This window comes from Jaculus jaculus, chromosome 4 (genome assembly GCF_020740685.1).
Source record: "Jaculus jaculus isolate mJacJac1 chromosome 4, mJacJac1.mat.Y.cur, whole genome shotgun sequence".
NCBI classification, from domain to species: Eukaryota; Metazoa; Chordata; class Mammalia; order Rodentia; family Dipodidae; genus Jaculus; species Jaculus jaculus.
Window position 1 is genome coordinate 139737780 of NC_059105.1, and position 24845 is coordinate 139762624.

General features: G+C 37.8%; 1 pseudogene; it reads right to left on the minus strand.

Moving 5' to 3' along the window:
* Positions 1-2243: 2243 nt before the first annotated feature.
* The window catches only part of LOC123460263, a 38489-nt pseudogene continuing 15887 nt past the window's right edge, over positions 2244-24845 (minus strand).

Consider the following 24845-nt stretch of genomic DNA (forward strand, 5'->3'; position numbering starts at 1 on the left):
AGAAAACTTTGAAAATAAGAGAAAAGCAGTTCATCACATACAGGGTATGCTCAAGAATCAGCAGAATTCTTCTCCAATTCCTCATTCTGTGGAGATCCAAAACCAGAAGAGAGTGGAAGGAGTGGGTCAATATATAAAAATTTGTAAAAGGAAAATAATTTTTCCGAAGCGGTGGGCAAAGTAAAACATACATACCCCAAATAAATAAACGCTGAAGGAGCATTTTATTAAACCTGTCTTAAAGAAAGGCTAAAGGGAGTCCTGCAAGTAGAAATGAAAGCATATTGGGCAATAATTTGATGGCTTTTAAGAAATAAAGCATAGTTGCATACATTAGTAATCATAAAAGTGGCATTATTGTAACAATGATGTGTAACTTCACTATTGGTTTTCTATATAATTTTAAAAGATTAGTATGATAAAATAATTATTAGCTTCTCTTTTGGGGTAAGTTCCCACAAATTTAAGACATAAAGACAGAGTGGTTGAATACAAATTAATGAAATGATTGTGTGTGGGAGCTTATGTCTCTAGTCATAGTACATGGGGTCCTAGTACAGGAAGGCTGCCACCTGGAGGCCAGCCTGAGCTTTTAAGACCCTGTCTTAAAGAGAAAAACAATGAATAAAGACATTCAGTGCTATCTTGACAAATCTTAACTCAAGAATCAGTCTATGGATAGTTACATTTACAAGGTGAAATAATTTTTCAATGCCATATCATAACAATAGTGGGAACAAATCATGTGATACATTGTGACTATTTTATGATTCACTCAATTTGTTGGAAACAGGAATGATATTGAAATAAATTCCACTTGTTTTTCATCAGACATGGAGACATGTCAGCCATACTCAAATGTGCAGGAAGATACAATTATCAGTCATTACCTAGAAGATTGAGTAGATGGCCCACTTTAAGAAAAGGTTTCCAGAGTTTCTATTGGTTTAAATCTTTAAGACAAATGTCAATCAAAAAGTGATACACATTCATGGAAACTTACACATTTATTGTTCTGTCCATGTTTTAGTTGTGAACTGAAGTCAGCTTAAATGTCACTAATGATGATCTGTCAAAGATGAACTTTTAGAATAATGTTTACATTTCGTCTTTTTGAATCAGTTTGGAAAGTAGTACATTGATCTTCCTAGTTAGCTGCCTTGTCCCATTCGAAAATGACTACTGCATTAGGACAAAAGAGGACATTATTGCAGTAGAAGTAAAGAGATAGATATGGTCGGAATTGCAAAAATCAATTCCAAAACTGGGTCTCTATGTATCCTTCAGTTAGAAAATAAAGTCTATACAAATATGTATGTATAAAAAATTAAAATATTTTCTTTTCTTTGAATTAATTTGCAGAATCAATGATGTTCAGAAAGGTGACAGAGATGCATCTGGTTTGTGTGTCTTAGGTTTGTGTTTGCTGTCAGCACCAGGCCATCATTTTTTCTCTCTCCCTGCAGTGTTATTCTCTCTATTACCTACTTTCTGTTCCTAAAGCAAATCCTGGAAACTGGGTAACTTACAAAGAGTTTCAGTTCTGCAAGGTTTCAAAACTGGAAATCAGAGAGCATGGTTTTGGATATAAAGAGCATGTCTCCCACTGTGTTTCATCAAGGCAGGTGCCATCATGGCAGATGTGCCCATGAATGGCAGAAGCAGCATAGTGACATACGAATTGAGGGATTCATGAGACAGCTTTTGCTCTTTCATAACCACCTTTTCTTAGAAAAAACTTGGGTTCCTCCCAGGAATACTGACTTTCTTCAGGTGGCTCTGTCTTCATCAGCTTTACCTTTTTTTTTTCTTATTTTCGTGTGTATGTGGTATGCACATACAGATGTATTCATATTTTTATGTATGTGGGCATACATATTTGTGAAATGTGTGCAATCTAGAGGTCAATGTCAGGGGAATGTTCATTCCTCCTAATATCTGACTTGAAGGTCACTGAAAGAGAAGCAAAACAGACAAACAGAAAAACATCCACAAAATAAAAATTCAAAAAAACTACATCTTAGCCAATGCATTTCATAATTTTTGTTGTGTGAATTGTTCTACACCTTACTTGCAAAAAATTAACATCACAGATCATCAAAATATACATTATTAAATTACTTTCAAATCATAACCAAAAAAGGGAAAAAACCTTGAAGGAATTTGCCATCAGTTTCCTGACTCATTTCATAAAGTGGTCAGGAAGTATACTAAGAGTGCATTGGCTTATGAAATGGTTAAGTTTAAGGTTTAGCATTCTTCCAGCTGTGTAAAATACTCATAATTGTAAATATGAAGGGACAAAAATATTCTTTGAGAACTCCACAATATGACATCTGAGCTGTTCTTCACATAGTGAAAGGGTTTCAGTCAAATAGACACAGTTCCCTTGTGTGAAATATTTCCCATCTTGGTTCAACCCTTTCATTGAGAGATCAAGGTACAGTTGAGAAACTCCCATGTGCAATCTTCTGGAAATGTAGATCTTTTAATCACATAATCAAACTCTGCTTTGGTATACCTCTTCAGTATGGTAATACGGTCTTCTATAAGAATCTGACTGGCATCTCCATTACTCTTGTCTAAAATGTCAGTGCTCATTTCTTCACATAGATTTCCTTCACTCATCAGTCATCACCTTGTCTGTCTCTGCCATGCTGACCATTCTTGGTTTCAGTATGACTATATCCTACAATATGCCCCCACTTCTGCTTCCAAGATCAGTACTTATTACTCAGTGTAATGATTCCCTCTGCCTATAACACCTTGGGTATACCCTGAATCATACTTGGTAGCATTAATATTCTCACTAGGAAAGAGAATATTTCCAAACTGCTTCTGGTGTACAATTTCAATGTTCTGATAAGCTGAATGCTCATGTTGCTACTTCCTCTGCATTTTTCAACTGGGCCGCAGAAGATATGGTAGAGGTGGCAGGTCTTGTGGTGGGCAGTTGGCCATTTTCTTGCCTTACTGATGGATCTTGGTTTTCTGTTTTCTCTGCCCTCTGTAAATTGAAAGATTTCCTCAAGCAAGAGTGGGAGAACCTTGGGTTAAAGAGGGTATACAAGTTTTTTTGAGAAATATTTATTTTTATCTTATTTAGTTATTTGAGAAAGAGAGAATGGAAATAACAGGGCCTCCAGCCACTGCAAATGAACTCTAAATGTATGCTTCACCTTGTGCATTTGGCTTATGTGGGTACTGGGGAATTGAGTCTGTGTCCTTTGGCTTCATAAGAAAGCACATTAACCACTAAGCCATCTCTCCAGCCCTTGAGAGATATTTTGATGTGCAAGCTGTCCACTTGTCTCCAGAGAGCAGTAGGAGCTACTTTCTAAAGTCTATGAGTTTCCTGCCCATAAGATTCTGTCTTGGATCCAGTACTAGATATGAGTTCTCCCCTTCTGGGCAGGCCTCATGACTAATCAGAGAACAACTGGTTTTCCACAGAGTCTGTGTGTCATTGTTGCACAATTTTGTACTTCTTGTCTGCCTTGTTGATTTTGTAGTCTGCAGAGTCCCTTGCCTATTCATGTTGTTGGTGACCATCTTCCTCCAGCAGCACCCATGGGGTTCTCCAGCTCTATGAGAACTAGCCAGGAGGGAGATAGTTTCCCTTTTGGTTCCCGTATGGTATTTCAATGGCCTGTGACTGCAACCTGTGGTGTTTTCAGCAGTAAGGTCTTATGTTTTAGTTCTGCCAGTGTTTTGGCAATGGCCTATATTGATTTGGGAGCCTCAAGGGTCTCCCTGGCCAACAGCAACCATGGGGAAGCAATCTAATTCTGAGCCTGGGATATACTGGCCAGAGTCCATGCTTTTAAATTTAAGATTTTTCCATTTTCTGTTGGGATGGTCCCACTTCCCTCTTTACTAGCGGTTATATCTTGTAGAATGCTAGACAGAATGAGGGTTTCCATAGAACTGATTCATGTTTTTACTTTTGTGTAATTCCCACTCCACCCACTCTACTCTTTATCTCTCCAAGTCCCTCATACCCTCACCTAACCTGTCAATTAATTCCTCTTATCCAATCTCCCTATTTCTTCTCTCTGTTGATCTCATTCTAGTTTAATACCCATACTCCTGGTGCTTACTACAGTTTGCATTCGTTTCTAACTGATCCGAGTTAGGAATTGCAGATGATAGTACATTTGGTGTTTTCATTTATGTGCCTGCAGAACCTCACTTAGGATATTTTTCAGGGCTGTCCTTTTTTTTTTCTGAATATTTGATGATTTCATTTTTCCTTAATTCCATTGTGTGTAGGTACCATATCATCGTTATCCATTCATCAGCTGATGGGCACTTGTGCTGATTCCAGTTCCTAGCTATAGTGAATAGAGCAGCAACAAACATGATTGAACAACTATCTCTGTAGTAGATTTAGGGCAAATGCCCAGGGATAGTGTAGCTGGAAAAATAGTAGATCTACGTTCTCTTTTTCAGGATTCTTCACCCTGACTTCCAAGGTGGCTGTACAAGTTTGCGCTCCCACCAGCAGCGGGTGAGGACTCCTCTCCAGCATTCGCTGTCATTTGACTTTTTAGAAAAGACAATTCTGACTGGAGTGAGATGAAATTTCAGAGTTTTATTTGTTTGAGATAGAATGACGGAGGGAAAGAGACAATGGGCATGCCAGGGCCTCTGGCCACTGCAATTGAACTCCAGACTTATGCATCACCTTGTGCATATGGCATATGTGGGTAATCGGTAATCAAATCTGGTTCTTTAGGATTCAAAGTTAAGAGACTTAATCACTAAGCCATCTCAGAGTTTCATTTTGGGCCCCTTTATCAAAAATCAGGTAGCTAGCTATAGTTGCTTGGATTTAGAGATGGGTCTTCTCACGTAATCTACAATTACTTTCCTCAGTGTTTTTATGTTTCTTTTTCTGTTTTTCTTTTTTGCTATTACTGTTATTATTATTATTATTATTGTATAGGTCTTCCATTTCCTTGGCTAGTGATATACCAAGGTAGTTACTTTTTTTTTGAGGGGGGGGGCTATTGTAAACAGGATAGCAATGCTGCTGATCTCTTTCTCTATATGCTTATCTTTGGCTATAGGAAGACAACTAATATTTGTGTACTGACTTTGTATCTTATGGAAGCCATTTTGGATGATTTTGCTGTGAATGCTCATCTGAGAGAGGAGTCACAGGAGCTACAGAAGGTGAACGATAGGTTTCTGTTGCTCTACAGAAAGCCAGATATTAGCTTTACCCTCTAAAATTCCTTCCACTCCTAACATTTCCACATTGGACACTGATCTTCCCACACAGAACATTTGTGATATAGACTTACCCTATATACAAACCTTTTCATTCTCTATTACTGTACCTCCCACTGTTTTGCCAGATAATTTTAAAAACAACTCTGTTTTTCAAAGTAAATTGTATGTCTTATACTTCTAAATAACTGTTTCCCCACATTGTTTTTCTGCCTTAACACAAGAGATAGATAGCATTCACATGAGGAGAGTGTGGACACACTCTTAGTGTCATTAATTGACATTGAAAGGTTTGACGTGCATGAGGAACCAGATCAGACCAGATCAGTAAAGCTCCTTCAGGTTTATTGGCACAGCTCTCCAGCGAGGATCACTGGTCCCAAAATGTGAGGCCAGAGAAGTCGCATCCAGGACATAAGGGGAGGGCTGAGGGAGAAGACCTGTTAGCTACAAACCAAGGGCAGACTGAGGAGTGTAACTATTTCAAGGATGTGGGAAAGCAGAGGTCTCCTTACAAGGTTCCAACCAGGGAGGGGCTGGCTGTTGACCGGCAGGGGAGTCTTGAAATATCTGGTCCGATCATGCTCAGGAATGTGGGTGGTGGGATTATTAGAAGGCAAGACCATCTTGTTAAGTTCTTTGTTCTGAGCACGGTCCCGTGAAATTATTCCTGATCTTTTCTTCCTAGTCACTCAAAAGAGAGAGAGAGAGAGAAAAAAAAAAAAGCCAGGCTTGGTGGTGCACACCTTTAATCCCAACACTGGGGAGGCAGAGGCGGTAGGATTGCTGTGAGTTCGAGGCCATCCTGAGACTCTATAGTGAATTCCATGTCAGCCTGGGCTAGTGTGAGAACCTACCTCGCAAAATCAAAAATAATAATAATAAAAAGAACATTGAAAAGCATAAAACTGAAACGGATGTTAGAAGTCTTTTATTAAAATCAAAATCATATATATTACTATGATTAATTATTTATTGTAAAACTAGCATATTGAAGATATTCTTGTTAAAAACACACTCGGTTTTATAATAAATCTCAAGTACTGAGTTTGACAGTTCTAACTTAATAGATGTTGCTCTTTCCCTCTTTCCTCAGTCATCTGTTCCTTTCACAAGGAAATATGTAGATAATACTGGGTGGCAGTATTTATTAGAGGAAAGCAACATACAAACATGTGAGAAGTTGGGAAACCATGAACTTTTGTACTTCACAGTTTGCCTAAGGTGAGGTTGGATCCACAAATCTTTTTAACCATTTTATGATTAGGGTAGGTAGATATAGTTCAATATTTGGCAGTCCTTTAGTTCACAAGTTTGATCAAAGAATAGATTTAAAAATGGAACTGTCAAATAGTAAATCATTTAGTGTGTAATTTAGGAAATCAGATCTTTAAAAGTTAAATTTAATAGTCTTGTATATTTTTAACTTATATTAGGTGATCTTTTCAAGTGGCACAAAGTCATATCATTTGACTAGATTTCAGTTATTAATATTATATCTGATTATGTTATATGTTTTAAATAAAATATCAAGAATTCTACACCTATGAGATTTACAAAAGTAAGATTCATTACTATATCTGTAGGTAGAGTAATTTGTCAGATCAAAGAATTATTGAATTACTGTCTCTAAGATCATTCATCTTTGAAAATTCTGTTGTAAGCTGAAAAAGTTAGATCTTGCATCCATTCTGATAGCAAAGTACTTTCTTCAGCCAAGGAGTCAGTAAAACTAGAATCTCATGTGCACAGATTTCTTAGTTATGATAAAAAGACTCACTTTCTTACATTCCACATACATCTTTTTGATATAGGAATTTCTTTCGAGGTTTAATATTCTTTCTAAGCCTTCATTTGACAATTATGTGCCACCTTGAGTATACTTTTTATGAAGTTCTCTGTCTTTCTAACTAAATTATGTTTTTTTTTAAAGGAGAGAATATGCATCCTATTGCTTCATCTCCCAAATATATAGCACAGTGCTTTGTGGATAGTAAGGCAAATTTAATTTAGAGGAAACTAATTCTCAGAGAAAATTATGACTATATATTTGCCAAGGCAATCCAGTATCATTATCAACAAATGTTTGATTGCAAGCACTATCCTAGACATGGGATATGTTTTGTGACATGTTCCCAAATAATTTTCAATCTATTTATAGAGTTGGTATGCATGTTCAAGATTCCTTTATAAAAGATTTAAATGAGTGGCATACATATTAAGTGTTAGGGGAATTCAGAAAAGGATATCACCAATATAGATGGTGTTATTATAAAACAATTTAGGTATATAACAGGTGGAATTAAATGAAAGGGGATACTTAGATTTTTTTTTTTTGTTTAGTGTGTCAAGAGGGATCCTCTGAACAAAGGTGGATGTGAATGTTTCACCAATAGTTTGTTTTTTTTTTTAATAAGACTTCCCTCTTTTCATTGCACAGATATTCTTCCTAGGGAGAAATCATGCATATTTGTAATGTAAGTTTTATAACTGACTATAAAGAATTCAAACTTAGAATATGCAAGTATTGGGACCAAATTTGCTGCTACAATTTTTGGAGCAATAGATGAATTCAAAGAATAGAAAAAATAGAGGTAAAGGCTGCTACTAATACAAGTCAGTGAAAAATAGATTACTTCTGTGATAAACTGGAATAATGAAATAGCCTTGCACTTTCAAAGTGAAGTCTTGTCAATGGGATAAGAGCTTAAACCTCTAATTTCCATTTTTTGTTTTACTGAATTCCAAAAGAGAACTAGAGCCTATCTGACTCCAAAAACTTATATTCTTTAAACTTTGCTGTATTACTATACCATTGCTATAGATCTGGAATGTCCCTCCAAAAAGCCTATGTATTAAAGGTTTGATCCACAGCTCTAGGATGTTTAGAATCTTCAGTGATATTGCATATTGGAGGGAAATTACACCCTTGGTAGTATGCTCTTAAAATGAATATTGGGATATTGCCATCACCCATACTTTCTTTGCTTTCCAAGTACAATGATGTGAACAGGCTTCCTGGTCAGGAGCAGCTACCATGGGGCCCCAAAAGTGACCCCAGTGACCATGGACTGGAACCTTTGAAACTGTGACTCAAAATAAAACAGTCTTCCTTAGAGCTTTTTTTTTTTTTTATCTCAGGCATTTTGTTAAATGACAAAACTGAGTAACAGTCTTTTGTGCATACATGTGTATGTGCGCAGGCCCACAGATTCCCAGCCCCTTCCCCAACACACTTACTCACATCTTTCAGATACACTGGAGGAAAATTCAGACACCACATATTTCTCTTGTTCCTTTAACACTATGGTATCCACTAGAAAACCACAATTCCTATCTTTTTCTTAAATTTAATTTATTAGTTTTCTTTACAGCAAATACAGGCAGTTTGGTACCATTGTTTAGGCTCATCCATGATCTACCCCCTCCCAATGGACCCTCCTTGTTGATGTAAATGGGTCGTGCATTGTGGAGTTAGCCCACAGGTATTGGTATGATAAATGTCTCTGCATATCATGACCCAACATGTGACTCTGACATTCTTTCCACCCCCTCTTCTGTAAAATTTCTCTGAGCCATGTTGGGTTCGTTTTTGGTCTGCTTCAGTGATGAGGTGTTGGGGGCCTCTGAGGCTCTGGATCTCTGATTTGGTAGGAGTTGATTTTTCTCTGTGTTGGTCTCCTTCCCCTTTGTGCTGGTATCCAGTTCATCAGGAAAACAGCACCCTTGCTTATTTCACCAATTTTCTTTAGTTTTAGTTGGGTCCCTTTTGAGGTATGTTGGGGCAGCTCTCTCCGTAGGATCTGCATCTATCTGAAAAAGAGAAGCAGATTCTCCAACAGAGAGTAAGTTAGCACCGGGAAAATTGAGATAACACTTACTTTTTTGATAGAGAGTTTAATAGGTGTAGGCCTTCTTGTAGCCCATGATTGATGGTAGCTTGATATTGGAGAGTGGGCTTATGTTTGGATATGGTTCTGACTTGTTTCCCAGCTCCAGCCATGGGTCTCGTACCACTGAGGGGATCAGTTAGCCAAATCAAGAACAGTTGGTTCCCCACCATGGCTGTGTGCCACTATTGCACTTGTGTGGGCATCACACCAGGTTATTTGTTGTTAATTAGGTTAGACCATGAGTTTCTTGGACAGATATTGGTCATTTCCCCCAGTCGCCCATGTAGCACCTTCTAGCACTAGACATGCTGACTGTCTGAGGATTGACTCTCTGCTGGCTTCCAGCCATACTGTTCAATTTTACATGTCAGTTGCATATGGAGTCTTCAGCAATAGGGTCTTACCACTGACCTTTGGTGGGTCATCAAGTACTCTGACAAAAGTCTGTCATTGTTTTAGGAAACCTTGTAGATTTCTCTGATCAAAAGCTCATTGTGGATGATAACCCCATGCTGGTAGTGGGGGTTACAGGTCAGTGCCCACTAAGAAAATGAGGAAAAACATAACTAATATACAAGAATTAGAGAGGGGGGAGGGGGGAGGGAGGGAGGGAAGATGTAGAAGATTTGCGTTAGTCTTGATCCTATCCAAGGCAATGGTACCATAAAATTCTACTTCCTAAAAGGCAGACTAAATGGCTGACCCTTCACTAGACCCTTACAGGAGACACCTGAACCACAAGACACAATTCCTATCTTAACTCTTCCTGCTGCATCTTTGGATTTCTATAGTCATAAATATTAGTCGTCTGTTTATTGACTCATTCATACAGCATACTAGGTACTGCGGATGAATAAGAGTCCCTGTTTTCAAAGAACTTCCTAGAGAGCTAGAAAAACAAATATACAAACAGATATATGCTATACGTAATTAGGATTGAAGTAACTTCTAGGTTCAGTGGAGAAATAAAAGGTGTATATTGGACAAATTGTTATATGTGCATTGCAATTATATGTGCATCCTGAAATCTCTATTTAGTGTTTTGTGATGAGGCAGGTTCAGTGCCAGGGTAGCAGCTTTCCCAGGTCTATGGGTGGTATCCAGTATAGATTTATCAAGTGATGAACTTTGCTCCTACTTTTATACTGTTGCAGTTACCTTTATACTGAAGCAGGTTATAGGAGAAAGAAGTTTATTTCAGGCTTACAAAATCAAGTGGAAACACCATCAATGAAGAAAAAAACTGGCTTATTTCCATATATGCGTACCAGAGAAACACCAGGAACAACCAGGAAACACAAACAGCCAGCGGTCAAAACTGGCTCTTTACATACCTTAGGGCTGGGCTATAAGATCCACCTCCCTACAAACTGAAATAAAACATTGAATATATTAAGGGCCATCCATTCAAACTACCACATATGGTATCCACGAATATGTGTACACACACATATATTTTTGTAAATACACATACAAATGCACAAGTACATGTGTGCACACATGTATAAAACCCTATATATTATTACTATGATAATGTTACATAATCAAGCAAAGTTTAATTTCAATTACTGGATGTTACAATTTTAAGTAGCAATAATCTTAAGAAAGTGAGACCAAAGACAAATTAAATTACTTGGTTGGTCCTACAGTAGGAGAAAAGCTTGCTGATCACAAGATAAATGTCATTGCATTTTACTAGCAAGTGTACTAATTCAGGAAATATGAATAATAGAGTCTATTTCATCCCAGGTTCTTAGCATGTTTTTCTAATTGTATTTAAAAAGTAAAGCACTTACACCTTTATGATTTTATCTAATTCATTTATAGACCATTGCTGAACCAAAATATACACTTTCCTTCCTTGATCAAAAGATCATATTGGCTATAATATCCTATTAGTGTCTAGAGAAGCTGCAAGTTAAACTTCTGTGCTTCAATGTTGTGGTGATATTCAAAAAAAATTGCATGTAGGAGGTTCATTCAGCTCAACTCCTAACATATCCATCTCAAAATAGAAACCTGTCTAGTTCTTTGGGATCTGATAAATTGTTAATGTCAATGCTAAGAATATGTTATTTAGTTTGAACTTTTAAATGCAGTACAGTTTATAAGTTAAGAATTAATATACAACATACCATTTCGATCAATGTAAATTCTAGTATATAATTGGTTATATTTTTCTGCCTCCTATCAGCCTTTAAATGTCATGTTTGTAAGAAATGCTTGTCAAGGTACAGCCATTCTTTAATTCTTTTGAATATATGATGATTATGATCAAGCAGTTCCAAATACTATTTCTGTAAATGAATATCTATAATAATGTATCAGATTAAATATAACAATTATAACTGCAATTATGGAGAAATATTTAAACATTTGAAAATTTTGGGTCAAACATGCTGTGCAGCATAGACATTACCTTTAATATCTGCAAAGAATTGGTTCCATGACCCCCGCAGATACCCAGATCTGAGCATATTAAAATTTCATATGAAATGGTGTGGTGTTTTCTAAAAGCCTCACCTCATACTTGTTTATACTTTAAACTATGTAGGGAATATGTATCTAATACAATGTAAATGCTATGTAAATAGTAGATATACTGTATTACTTAGGAAATAATAGCAAGAAAGAAAAGGCTGTCCTTGTTCAGTATCATACATGGAGTACAGGAACAATTCCTGAGGCATACAGTGTTCAAGCTGGAGACAAGCTTAGGGACTGTAATGTGGAAGGAGGATGGAGCAAGGTGTAGCTACCCCTTAGTTCATTCTTGTGGATTCAACTTAGTGCTCATCATATAACAAATTAAATTTTTTTTTTCTAGATTGTATTTTCCAAATACTTCTCCATGGTTGGTTAAATTTGTTGCTAGGAATCTCATGAGTAGGACAGGGTTACTATGTTTAAAATCATTTTCAATTTTTTTTTACTTAATGCTTATATCATATTTATATTCATTTCTCTATTGTTTCTTCTTCTTCTTCCTCTTTTTCTTCTTCCTCCTATCCCTCCTCTTCTTCTTCTTGGTTTTTCACTCTAGCCCAGTCTGACCTAGAATTCACTATGTAGTCTCAGGGTGGTCTTGAACTCACAGTGATCCTCTTCCCTCCGCCTCCCGAGTGCTGGGATAAAAGGTGTGCCATCACACCAGGCTTATTGCTTCTTTATTATATAGATATTTTGAGATAGGTACACTAAGTTATTATTAATGACCAAACTCACTTGGATCTGCAAATCTGTCTAATTTTTATGCAATGGCAAAAATCATGGCATTGTGGCTTGCTGGTTTAAGCATTGGTACTATTACACTGTGTGTAATGAGAAATTACAGGACTGGTTAGGAAGTTCTGGCTGGCTACTTGGGAATTGTTGGTTAATCATTAACAGACTTGTATCTTTCAATGCTGATTCCATTGTGTTGTGACTGATTTTTGTCAAGGACACAGCTCCCAACACCAGGCCCCAACAATTTTCTATGACTGATCAATTCAATAGATACAGTCATTAAATATGAATTATCATTAGATATTGTGTTAATCACAACAAATACAAAGATAAATCATATGCTTTATTCTCAAAGATACAAATATACATATTTAGCAGAGCTACTATATAAGGAAATTCCTGGGAAGTATGTCAAGAGTCATAAACAGAAGAATGCATTGAAAATACTGCATGTGGGATTGAGAGGTCGTATGTTTATTTTGAATACTGCCTCTTTACCTTGACCTGTCAGTTAAAACCTTAACATAGCTACTTAGTATTTTAAGTGGATTGGGGAGCTACTTGTGCTTTCTATAGTGTGTTGTGATTTGATTGAAAAATGTCTCCTATGGGCTCAGAGTGTTTGAAGTCTTGATTCCCAGCTGATGGCACTGTTTGGGAAAGCTGTGAAACCTTTAGGGGGTGGAGTTTGCTGAAGGATGTGGGTCACTGTGGGTAATTCTCCAGGTTTTAAAGTCTGTTGTCAAATTTTCCAGTCTATGAATTAAGTCAGATCCATTCCTCTTTGCAGGAGTCTATGACTTATTTTAGGAAGGTGCAACTTGAGGAAGAAAGTCAGTCCTCCAGAGTGGGTGGCCCTTCAGGTGGTGGACTGTATATATAAATTCTGAAAGAACATTGTCATTTCTGTCAGTTGGCTGCTTGTGCTATTCACTAGTACTATCTTTTGTGGACATTCACCAGCCTACCAATGTGGACGGCAGACTAGTGGCTCTCCAGGACTCCTGCAAACCTTCTGTGCCAGATTGGGACTGCTGAGGAATCCTGCCTTGTGGATTGAGAAGCTCCTGGATTTCTGGATGCTCTGGCCTGCAGACAGCTGCTGTTGGACGGCCCAGCTCATATCCTGTAAGCTAATCTAATAAATCTCCTTAAAAATGGGCCTCTCGGGCTGGAGAGATGGCTTAGCGGTTAAGCGCTTGCCTGTGAAGCCTAAGGACCCCGGTTCGAGGCTCGGTTCCCCAGGTCCCACGTTAGCCAGATGCACAAGGGGGGCGCACGCGTCTGGAGTTCGTTTGCAGAGGCTGGAAGCCCTGGCGCGCCCATTCTCTCTCTCTCCCTCTATCTGTCTTTCTCTCTGTGTCTGTCGCTCTCAAATAAATAAATAAAAATTAAAAAAAAAAATGGGCCTCTCTCCGTGGGTCCTGGAGGATATACTTTAGAATTTGCACCTGGACACACCTACCCCAGGTGTCCCAACTAATTGGCCTGTGCTTAGGGCTGAAATGCACCCACACCTGAGCAGGGTGTGCTGAAGAGATCTAATTGGATAATATGGGCAAGCACTGAATTCCATGATTGACACAGGCTGGGGGAGCTGTAGTAGGTGAGGCCAGCTGGGATAGGCAGGGTGTAGTATGTAAGAGTTCTCCAAGGGCTTTCCTACCTACTCAGATCTTCCTGTTCTGAAATCCCCCCCCCCACCCCAACAATCCTCCACAAACCTACTGCTGCATCCATGACCTCAAAGGGGTTGTCATTGCTTCTATAAGGCTGGGGCAATTCTAAGCCTATTTTCACATAGAGGACAGAAGACAAAAGGACTATGACAACATGCAGAAGGACTATTTGGAAAGAGGACGGTACTTAGGAAATAAGGACAGGGTAGGGTGGAAGGAACAAGAGGGTAATAGTACAGGAATAAGATCAAATCACACTATGTTAATGTATTAAAACCTTCAATAAAATGTTTTTAAAATTGTTTCTATTTCCTCAGGCATGGACTTCATCTTTAACTTAACATGTACAAAAATATACTAGTTTAAACCAGACTTTGAAAAGCTCAAGTGGTAGGAAAAAATTTACAATTTACAATCACTCTTTCATGACTAGGATTATTCATTGTTATGCTGTTGAGTTACTTTTCAGTTCTTAACTTCAAATATCCAGTTCTGTAGCAGAATAGATTATAAACTACTGAGTGGATATAATACTAAAAATGTTTTGAGGGGTTGGGGAGGAAGTTCAGTCAATAAAGGGCCTGCCTTACAAGCACCAGGACCTGAGTTAAATGGGTAGCACTCATGTAAAAATACTGGGTGTGGTCGTCCACACTTGTAATACCAATGCTGAGGAGGTGAGTTTAGGAGGGTTCCTGGAGCTCAGTGGCCAGCCAGTTTAGCCTAACTTGTGAGTTTCAGGCCTTTGGGAGATCCTGTCTCACAAAAGGTTGATGGGGAAAGAGGGGCTAGAGAGATGGCTTAGCAGTTGTGGTGCCTCCCTGGGAAGCCTAAGTACACAGGCTTGATTCTCCAGTACTCATGTAAGCCAGATGCACAAGATAGCACATGTGTCTGGAGGATTTTTTGCAGTGGCTATAGGCCCTGGTGCACCAATTGCCTCTTTCTCTCTGTCTCTTTCTTTCTTTCTCTCTCTCTCTCTCTTAAATAAATAGATTAATTAAATATTCCAAAAAAAAGTTGATGGTGTTCCTGAGAAGTGACACCTATGGTTGTCCTCTGGCCTCCAAATGCACACACACATATGCATATATACCCAAACACAAGTGCACTTGTACACATATGAATACATATGTGTACACACATGAATACATATGTGTACATACATGAATACATATGTTTACATAATGATTAGAAAACAAAGTACTTATTGGTACTTGCACACTATAAAGAAATATTTCTTCAAGTTGGTCCAAATAAAAAGATGTTACTGGTCCATGTTAAGGAAGGAGTGAAGTTTAATTAACTTACAGACATTGCAGTAGTGAGGTTAATCCTGGTAGTGACAATGGTAATGGTAGTATTTTAGGTTCTCTATTTTAAAACTCATGTAGTAATGGCAGAAATTTGCAGAGAGTGAGGGGGACTAGCAATTGAATTTAAGGCCTCATGTATGTTTGGCAAGTGCTCTTCCACTGAACTAATGGCCAACTCCTGTCGGGAATTTTTCAATCCTTCAAACCACTATCCCATTGAAATACAGACTATTATCATGCCAATTTTACAGATGAGAGACATAGAAGCCACTGATTCTGATGAAGGTTAAAGGCAGTAGAGCAAGCTTGCTCCCCCAACCAGTATAGCTCCGGTTTCTCCCTCAGATGGTGCATTGCTGGGCTATGATTCACCCTTCATAAAATGTTAGTAAGTCTTGGGCATGGTTACTGGAACCTTGCTTGATTCAATTGGTAAAAATAATTAGGCCCTATCTAAATAAGGAATCTCTTCTCTATTAGCATGTTTCACTAACTATAGACATAATTAATCAGAAAGTATTATCATTCATATTTTCTAAAAATCAAAGCATAATATTTGTTATACTTTTTAAGTTAATGGCATTATTCTCAAAAGATGATTGGTTAATTTTTTTCCTATTTGTTTCAGTTGTAACTTCTGTGAGTTATCCCAAAGACTTGATGCTCCATGCAACTTCATGATGCATTATGGTCACGCTCTACTCTCTACGTTATTTTATGTTGACAAGAAGTAGCCGTCAGGCAGTTCCCTGTCTGTGTTTGAACACTAACACATCACTTGTAAATCATGTGTTCAGTTCCATCATTTAAGGTAGCTAGAGCTAGGATCAAGTAATTTTCTTTGGATGCTAACAGTGGATAATTCAGCTCTTGTTTGAGAAATATATAACCTGAGCATAAAATCCAGTATTCTTATGCCAGACACAGGGAGGACCAATTAGTAAGTGGAAGAATTATATTTCTGTTTATAATTGAATTCCACAATCTAATTTTGTTTAAACAAAGCCTTAGGCCTTAATCATGAGCTTAACATATTAAAGTGATGGCTAATCTTTGGTTTCTTGTGTATAGTTTAGGATATGAGATTCTCCTAGATGCAGAAACATGGTACATATCCATTTATTCTTCATCTCAGTGGCCAATAAGGCATAAAATTTTAAGTCAGCCATTTGTTTTCTGAATGAACGCACATATAGGACAATATATTTTAAGTCTTCTAACTATTCTTTCCTGCAGACAATGATACTAGCATTTTATTTTTGTCAAATATCCTCTGTCGGCACAGTACTAACTTTGCCCTTTTTCTGTACACCTTACTATAATGATCTTATTTTTCCCAAATGAGAAATTTCCTGAATATAGTATTAGGATTCTGAGTTATGCCTAGAAAACATTACTCTGAATTTTCTTGTGAGCAAATCTTTACCAGACTGGCGATTGTTAAAAATAATTAACCCTCTTGTGATAATTGGTTACTGAGTTTAAGGCTAATCACATTTCTTAGCATTTCTTCTAACCTGGATAAATTTGGTATTTTGAAGCTAAAAATACAACATGATCTTGCTATATCATATATCTATTAAATGTTTCAGAATTTTAATTATGTTTTTACATTGGAAACCAAGAATATATTGCTGAAACTAGAGGTCATTTTTAAAGTTCAAGAGACTTTTCAGGATGATAAAATGGATATAAACTTTGGGGGAAAATGTCAATTTTATTCTATGCAATTACAGTAGAAATTAAATGAAGATAACACATTCTGAAGAATTGAAAAGAAAAGGGAAAACAGAAATTATATTGCTTTTACTGTAGTATTTTGACATTATTATAAGTCTACGAAGTTATTATATGTTCAAATACTTGTCTTCCTTTATTTTCTTATTAAAACAACATTGTTATATTCAACATGTAATGGGCAGTTAAGTTGCAGGACCAGTTGCTTCATCTGAGGCTATTGTTCATCATGCATAAGCAAGACACAATCTTCAGTGGAAAAAATGTGAATTAATGGTATTAAATAAAGACAAAATGGACTGAGAGCACAATATGTGTTTTAGGCTGACAAGCCTTATGCAAAAACATTTTAAATGGATGAAAGGGACCACATTTAAGTGCTAAGTTAATGGGGAAAAAAAAACTTGATTTCACGGGCACTTTTGTGGCTTCTGGGATGATTATTTAAATTGTAACATATAGTTTAGCTTCTTAAGGTGGCTTAATGGAGGATGGCTTGGCAGAATTGGGTAGAGTAATTGAATTTGTCATTAGGATAGAACAGGATGCCACCTATAAATTTTCCATTTTATGTTCACTGACTTGCTTCAACTTATTTTCAATTTTTTTTTTTTTTTTTTGCCCATACCTCTCTAAATTCAGCCTTCTTCTATACTGAGGTCATGAAACAAGGTCTTTGTGAAGAGGAGGTGTTGGTCTAAGGTGCATACAGAAAGCAGAGGAGGAGGAAGCAGGGTACCACAGGAGTATGGAAGAGAATGATGGGCTATTTGGCATGTGGGAGGACCGAGAGACAGAGTTCCCATGTCTTTCATGCTGTGCCTTTAGGAGCCACTAGAGACAATTCATTTTAGCTCTTTGGAAGTTCAGTTTCTCTTATAAGCCTGGAAGAAGGCATGGGTCCTGAAAGAAATGTCTGTGATGCTTGCCTTTGGGGCCTGAGAGAAGGCATTGGATGGTGTGTGAAGTTGCTTTAAAATTGGGGATTTAGGCATCAATGGCTGTTTAACACCAGTTCCCTAAAGTTTAGGGCTCCAAAGAAATTCTCTATGGCGTCTAATAATTTCTCTGATACATAAGCACTCATGGGTTATGGGAGAAATTTCTTTGAAATCAAAGGGACTTTTTGGATTGCTCAGTTTTAATACCCACTAAGATTTTGTTTTTCTTCTGAGCATAAGCTGGCTATAGAATAAAGAAGCAGGCCTTCCTACTGGCATTTCACTCACAAGTTTTCATTCACTTGTTGAATTGTTCATTGACTCCTTGATTGAACAAATCTTAATTTTCTTTTACTAAGACATGCCAGAAGAAGTAACCTGGATTCAGATGTGTGTTTTCTTGTAAAACATGGTTTTTAGCAGGAAATATTATCTGTGGGTAGGGTTGGGTTACAATTTTGTAGAACCAGAAGCTTAATTAAATTGGAGGATCCACCTTGAAGAAAAGAAGGCAAAATTATAAGCTTGAATTAAAAAGTAAAACTTATTTAGAACCAATTCAGAGAGACCAGATCCCTTTCTTCTCAGATCATTTTATGTACTTGTTGGAAATGATTCATAGAAATACTCATGGGTATAACTGGGCTTTTCTTCCTCACTTGGTACTCAAACCTGTGGCAACCTCAGAGGCCGTGCAAGAAAGAGGCTTTACATCTTTATCTGAACTTGTGGCTGAGGGAAAACTCAGTTTGTTCTCATATCAGTTCACTGGAGGCCAAGACATGATGCATGTTTCTTTAAAAAATTACAGGAAGATTCTTTCCCAAACATTCTAGTCTCTTTAAACAACCACTCTCCAGTGTAACCGTTAAGTGTTAGCAGGCAACCATACTTAAAGATTTCTTTTTTAGTAAGGTTCCCTTGCCTATGCATTCTAATTATATCACCAGGGATTAGGCCAGGGGACTCCTTTGAATTTCCTTTGTTGCTTCTTCTTCTTCTTCTTCTTTTTTTTTTGCCCCTGCTTTTTTGTTTTATGTTTGGCTTTGTTTGGAGCTAGACTCTCACTACCCACCCTAAGTGAGCATTGAATTTCTCACATTTCTATTTTGAGGTTCTCATGTGTTAGGATTCAAGTGTGTCAGGCAAATCCTATTGGATTACTTGCCTTAAAATTTCAATGTTATCAGGCTGGAGAGATGTCTTAGTGTTTAAGCGCTTGCCTGTGAAGCCTAGGGACCTTGGTTCGAGGCTCCATTCCCCAGAACCCATGATAGCCAGATGCACAAGGGGGCACACGTGTCTGGAGTTCATTTGCAGTGGCTGGAGGCCCTGGCATGCCAATTCTCTCTGTCTCTCTCTCTCCCTCTTCCTTTCTCTGTCTGTTGTTCTCAAATAAAAAAATGAACAAAAAAAATTTCAATGTTATCTTAGTTTAATTTTGTGTTCCTATTGCCCTTTTTCTTTCCTTGCTTTCGCCACCTCCAGGCCAGTACAGCGCCAGCATCCCTCCTTCCTGTCTTTTTTCTCTGTCTTCCTTCTCTCTGAGTGTGTGTTGTGCATGCCCCTGCATGTGTCCTTGAGTCATCACCTACTCTCATTCGGTGTGTGGGTTAAGTGCTTAACTACACAGGCCAGTGGGACACAGGGTATCACCAGCTCCATTGCTTTTCCACCTGGTCTTGTTAAGCTGTAACTTTCTTTATATTATTTCTGGAGCTTGTGTTGATCCATAGGTTATATTCCCAATGGGAAAGGAGTTTCAGGAACATGTGTCCCTAAACAGCAATTTTACATAGGATCTGAAGATTTGAATTGGGGCAGTCTCAGGCTCCCTAAAAACTACTGGATGCACACCTAACTGCTGATCCACCTTTCCAGCCCACAGCTACAGGTTTAAGGGATAGAAATGGCTGGGGATGCACTGGTAAATATGGATGTGAAACCCATTAGCTTAATTTTTGTGGAAAAATAGAATATTTGTGATTATTTTTATACAACTGAAAACAATTGATATCAAGTGATTCCTAAGAGCAATGTGGGTATTATAAATGTCCTCTTACCCATTTCCAGTGTAGCAGATTCCTTCAAATTGAAGTATTCTCTCCTGAAGAGTGGAAGGAGAAACTGTAACATTCCTTCCTGCAGGAGAGGGGAAGTCAACAAGTCTGGGAAAATGTTGCAAGACCCTGTCCTAAGGCTATACAAAGGGGAAACAACTGCTGAGAGAGAAAGAGAGAGAGAGAGTGTGTGTGTGTGGTGGTGGTGGTGGTGGGGGTGAGCACGAGCAAGAGATACTGACTCTCAGAGCAGTCTGGAAGTGGTACAGCAAGCTCAAGGAACTCTCCAGTGGAGCTAACTTCAAGTGAAGTAGTGTGCTCAAGAATTTCCAGTGGAGCTGCCTGTAAGTGGTGCTGTTCAGTGAGCTCCAGAGACCCATGTTCCTCGAGCTGCCACCTCTGTTGAGGTGGGCTTTCTGGTGATGCAGCTGCCTCTGAACTGAAGCAGCTATGGAGAGGTCGTCATTTATGATGGGATGAGGTTTCTTGTGGTGTGGCTGCATTTGAGGCATCTAGTGCTCCTGTAAGCAACCCTGCTCTGTAGGTAAATCCTAATAACGTCATTGGTTCACTAAAACTGTCTGTGCCCTATCAGGTTACTCATGTCACCCCAGGGAAAAGATTTCCCGTGACACTATTGAAACAGGAAAGATTTTAGAGATTAAAATTTTATTGTAGTATTAAATTTATACTAGAATATTCAAATTTGTTCAAACTAGATGAAGATTTTTTGACCAAGAAGTATTATTTTTATTAAGACTTCTTAACCTTTAATATCCACTCACTCATGGAGAGTCTATGACAAATTGTAGATGGCAATTGAACATAGAAAAAAAAATGTGTGTAAGGTCTGGAAGCTGTGCTGTGAAGTGGGATGACTAGAGAATGTAAGCTGAATGAGAAAGGTGGTGTGCGGTTCTGAGTCTAACGTCCAAACCAGATATCGTATCCTATTGCAGGATGTCACACAGGTAGGTGTTGTCAACACGTTACAATATCTGAAGTGTGTTGCTGCTCACGGTGCTTTTATCAGACTTCTGGATGTGAGTGTTTGTGTGAATTTGGATTCATGCACCTCTCTGGAGTGAGGTAGCATACTGTAGTTGCTGACACAGAAGAAAAGGAAACATTGTTTGGTGTTTCAAATTTAATTTTGGATGGTATGACCAGTATTTGAAGCAATTAAAATTGACTGATATTGGTAGCAGATATTGTGGGTAATTGTTGCTGCAGAAAACTTACAGAAAATGAATCTACACTGAGAGTAGATGTGACAAACTGCCAATTAGCAACAGGCATGGTATGAAACAAGCCTATGCTGTGCTTCTGGAATCGCAGAACCTGCAAGTCTGAGGCAGGAGGATCTTGAGTTCAAGGCCAATTTAGCCAACATAATAAGGCTCTATTTCCTAAGCAAAACAAACCACAAGGGGATGGACAAAAGTTAGGATAGAAGGAGCAAATGCCAAAAGGCATTTGATTCTAAACAAAGTGAATTTAAGTGAATTGTGTAAGCAGTAATAGAAAACTGGGGAGTTATTTCAAGTGCCTTCTCTAGGGTCCTGTGAGAAAGTGGGGGAAGTGTGGTTCAGTCATTGCTTCCTTAAAAACAGGAAAAAGCCAGGCGTGGTGGTGCATGCCTCCAATCCCAGCACTCAGGAGGCAGAGGTTGGAGGATTGCTGTGAGCTCAAGTCCACATTGAGACTACATAGTGAATTCCAATTCAGCCTGGCCTAGAGCAAGACCCTGTTTGTAACCTACCCTCTCCCCCCACTGCCCACACACATACAAAAGGGAAAATAGTTTGAGAAAGTGATTTAGCAATTGTGTGGCTATCACAGAGAACACATACACAAGCTAAGATACTTAGGATGCCACAGAATGACACTATATTACGTCTTAGTTGTTATCCATCTTTGTCCAAACTGTTATATGTACCAAATGACTATATTAAATATTAAATAAGAGTATCATGGAAATTTTGGATGAAAACATGGGTTCTTACACAGAAAATAGTACATCTTAATGGGAGAAAGTTTTGCTGCTTTAATGAATAATAAAGCCTGACTGTGAGATCATGGAAAGAGAAGGAAGCCATTAATGGAAGGAATATATATAGTAAATTAGGGGTTCCACACTCCTATGAAGAAAAAGAATATATGCCACCTTCATTAAGCCAAAAAATCTAGGAACACAGGCATATAACAATACAATACAAGGGAGATAAACATGGGAAAAGGCTAAAAAATAAAATAAGTTGCTTAGATTATTATGACAAATATAAGATTATTTATTTCCTTGATTATTTTTTGCTACTTACTCAGCTGTCCTTGAACTCTCTCTCCTCATGGCTCAGCCTGCTGAGACTAGGGAATATACCACCAGGCCTTGCTCCTAGTTCTTCATTGAAAAGAAAACTGACCCCCCCAGCACATCACAATTTACAAACAGCTTACAAATAATTGAAACAAAAAAGTACCAATATAAATGGCTTCTAACTGTGTTACATAGTCCACAAAATTGATGCTATCATTTTAGGAAGCTTGCATAGTTTTAGCCTGAGATTTACCTACTTGGTTGGTTGATTTATTTATTGTCTCTATTTGTTCAAAAGATATTTACTAAAATTCTTAACATTTTCCAAGTATCGGGAAAATTATAAGGAAGATAAAAATTCCCTGATTTCTTGGAATTCTACCTTCTAGTGGGGGAGATAGTTATTACTAAGCTTGATGAGCCAAACTTCATGCTAAATAAGGGGTGTATGAAAAAGTGTCAGAGTGCTTGCTGTAGAATAACAGGTGATATCACAGGAAGTGTGATCAGGAAAGGTGACTCCGAGAAAGTGACATTTAGTTGAGTTCACTTCAACTTCTGTTAAATATAAGATTTGAATTTTCACATCTGAGATTCTACAGCCTGTTTCCCAGGTCTCAGGCTCAAACTTCACATAAACTTTAAAAAGAGATTATCGTATTCTATTCTATGAAATAAGATACAATTCATTTTCGTTTTCCTCTTCATTCATGTTTATTATTTGTCTTGTAGCTTTTACAGGCATACTCTGAGATCATCCACTTAATTAAAAATTGTAGAATCAAATCAGTCTTATTCATACTTAAATTAGAAAAAAACAGCTAAAAGTTAATAGAAGAAAAAAATTCTAAAATATCTGCAAACCTGCCTCCTAAAAATAACATTAAAAAACAAACAAGTAATTAGCTAAATAGGCTTCATATTCAAAGAGAAATTACCAATTAACCTTCCCCTACCCTCCTAAGAGGAAAGACAGCTAGAGAGTTGAAGAGTGAGGAATTCCTACAGAGGGAAAGATCTGATCCATTTTGAGGAGTGTCCTTGCTGTAGGCAATACTCACAGTAAAGAAAATCCCAGTCACTGATTCCACTTAAGTTTAAAACCTCTTAAGGGCTAAAAGGAAAAGCTCTGTTAATAGAAAAAAAACAAACAATGAAGACAAAAGAGGGGGCCAGTTAACAAAGCCTGTGTAGCATCAAGGCAGTTTTCTATCAGTGGGTTTATGGCTTGGCCCTGGATGTGGCCAAGAAGATTGTTTTATTTTTTAGCTCAGCCCTGGTGAGATATAACAGACAAACACGGTCTATGGTGCATAACCTTCATTTCCTGAGAAGGAGAGGTTGTAATATTTGTATTAGAATCAATTGCCTTCCTGGAATTCAGTTACTTTGTGCTATACTGACTGCTTCTCCTTGGTAGGTTAGGCTGTCCTCATGTCACCCACAGAGATATCACATTTTAAGAAAATCTGTACATAGAAATCAAAAATAGAAAGCAAAAAGCTGGTGTTCTCTTTTCAATGCTCCCCTGATGCTGTATTACTGTCTCTTTCTGTCTCTGTTTTCCATCTATAATGAATATTTTAAAAAACCTGTTTACTTGCAGCATTGTTTAGATTATGAGCTCCTTGAAGCATTGTTTATCTCCACAATATTAATGCCAAACAATGTCTGACCTACTTAGGAAGTGTTTAATCATAAACACAAATGGTCATGGCTTCTTAAAGTTACTTAAAATGTAAAAACCCACCAACTTGAGTTTTTGCCTCTCCCTGTTGGGCAAAATGATCATGCTTGCCAGTAACTTCATGAAGTGTGGTTGTCATTTCTTCATCTTTTAGCAAAATCTGGCATGATTGGCTATTTCCTTTGTTTGAAGACATTTTGTTCTTTGCTTTTGGACAACAAATACCTGTCTCTTTTCAATCTCTGACTTGCCTGAAGAGGTCCAGCATTCCCTCTCCAGAACTTTCTAGAAGATCTCATTTATTCTCTTCCGGTCTGCAAACATTTACAACTATGCCCTGCAATCTTTCCTTTGAACACCAGTGTCATCATGCTGGTAGTTTTTACTTGGCAATTTAGTTGTTTTCTTGGGTTTGCCTATCCTTTTTGATACCTAATTTTCCTTGCTAAAGCCTATGTCTTTTTCTTCTCAATGAATCCTTCTCTGGATCCTTCTAGGAGGTCAGGGTCTGAATAATGCAAATATGTTTCCCTCCTATATCTTGAATGTCACATAGTGAATTAGATGGCTCTGTCATCTTCTCTTGAACAATTGTTCAGAACCTGTGGTCTTTACCCTTTCTGTTACCACCATTCAAGCCCATTTGGCTCCTCATTTGGATCAACACTAACTTCTTGATTGCCCCTACTCTCCCACTTTGCTTCAGATAGTATCTTCAGGAGAAGTTCTATTAACCTGGCCCAGATTGTGCC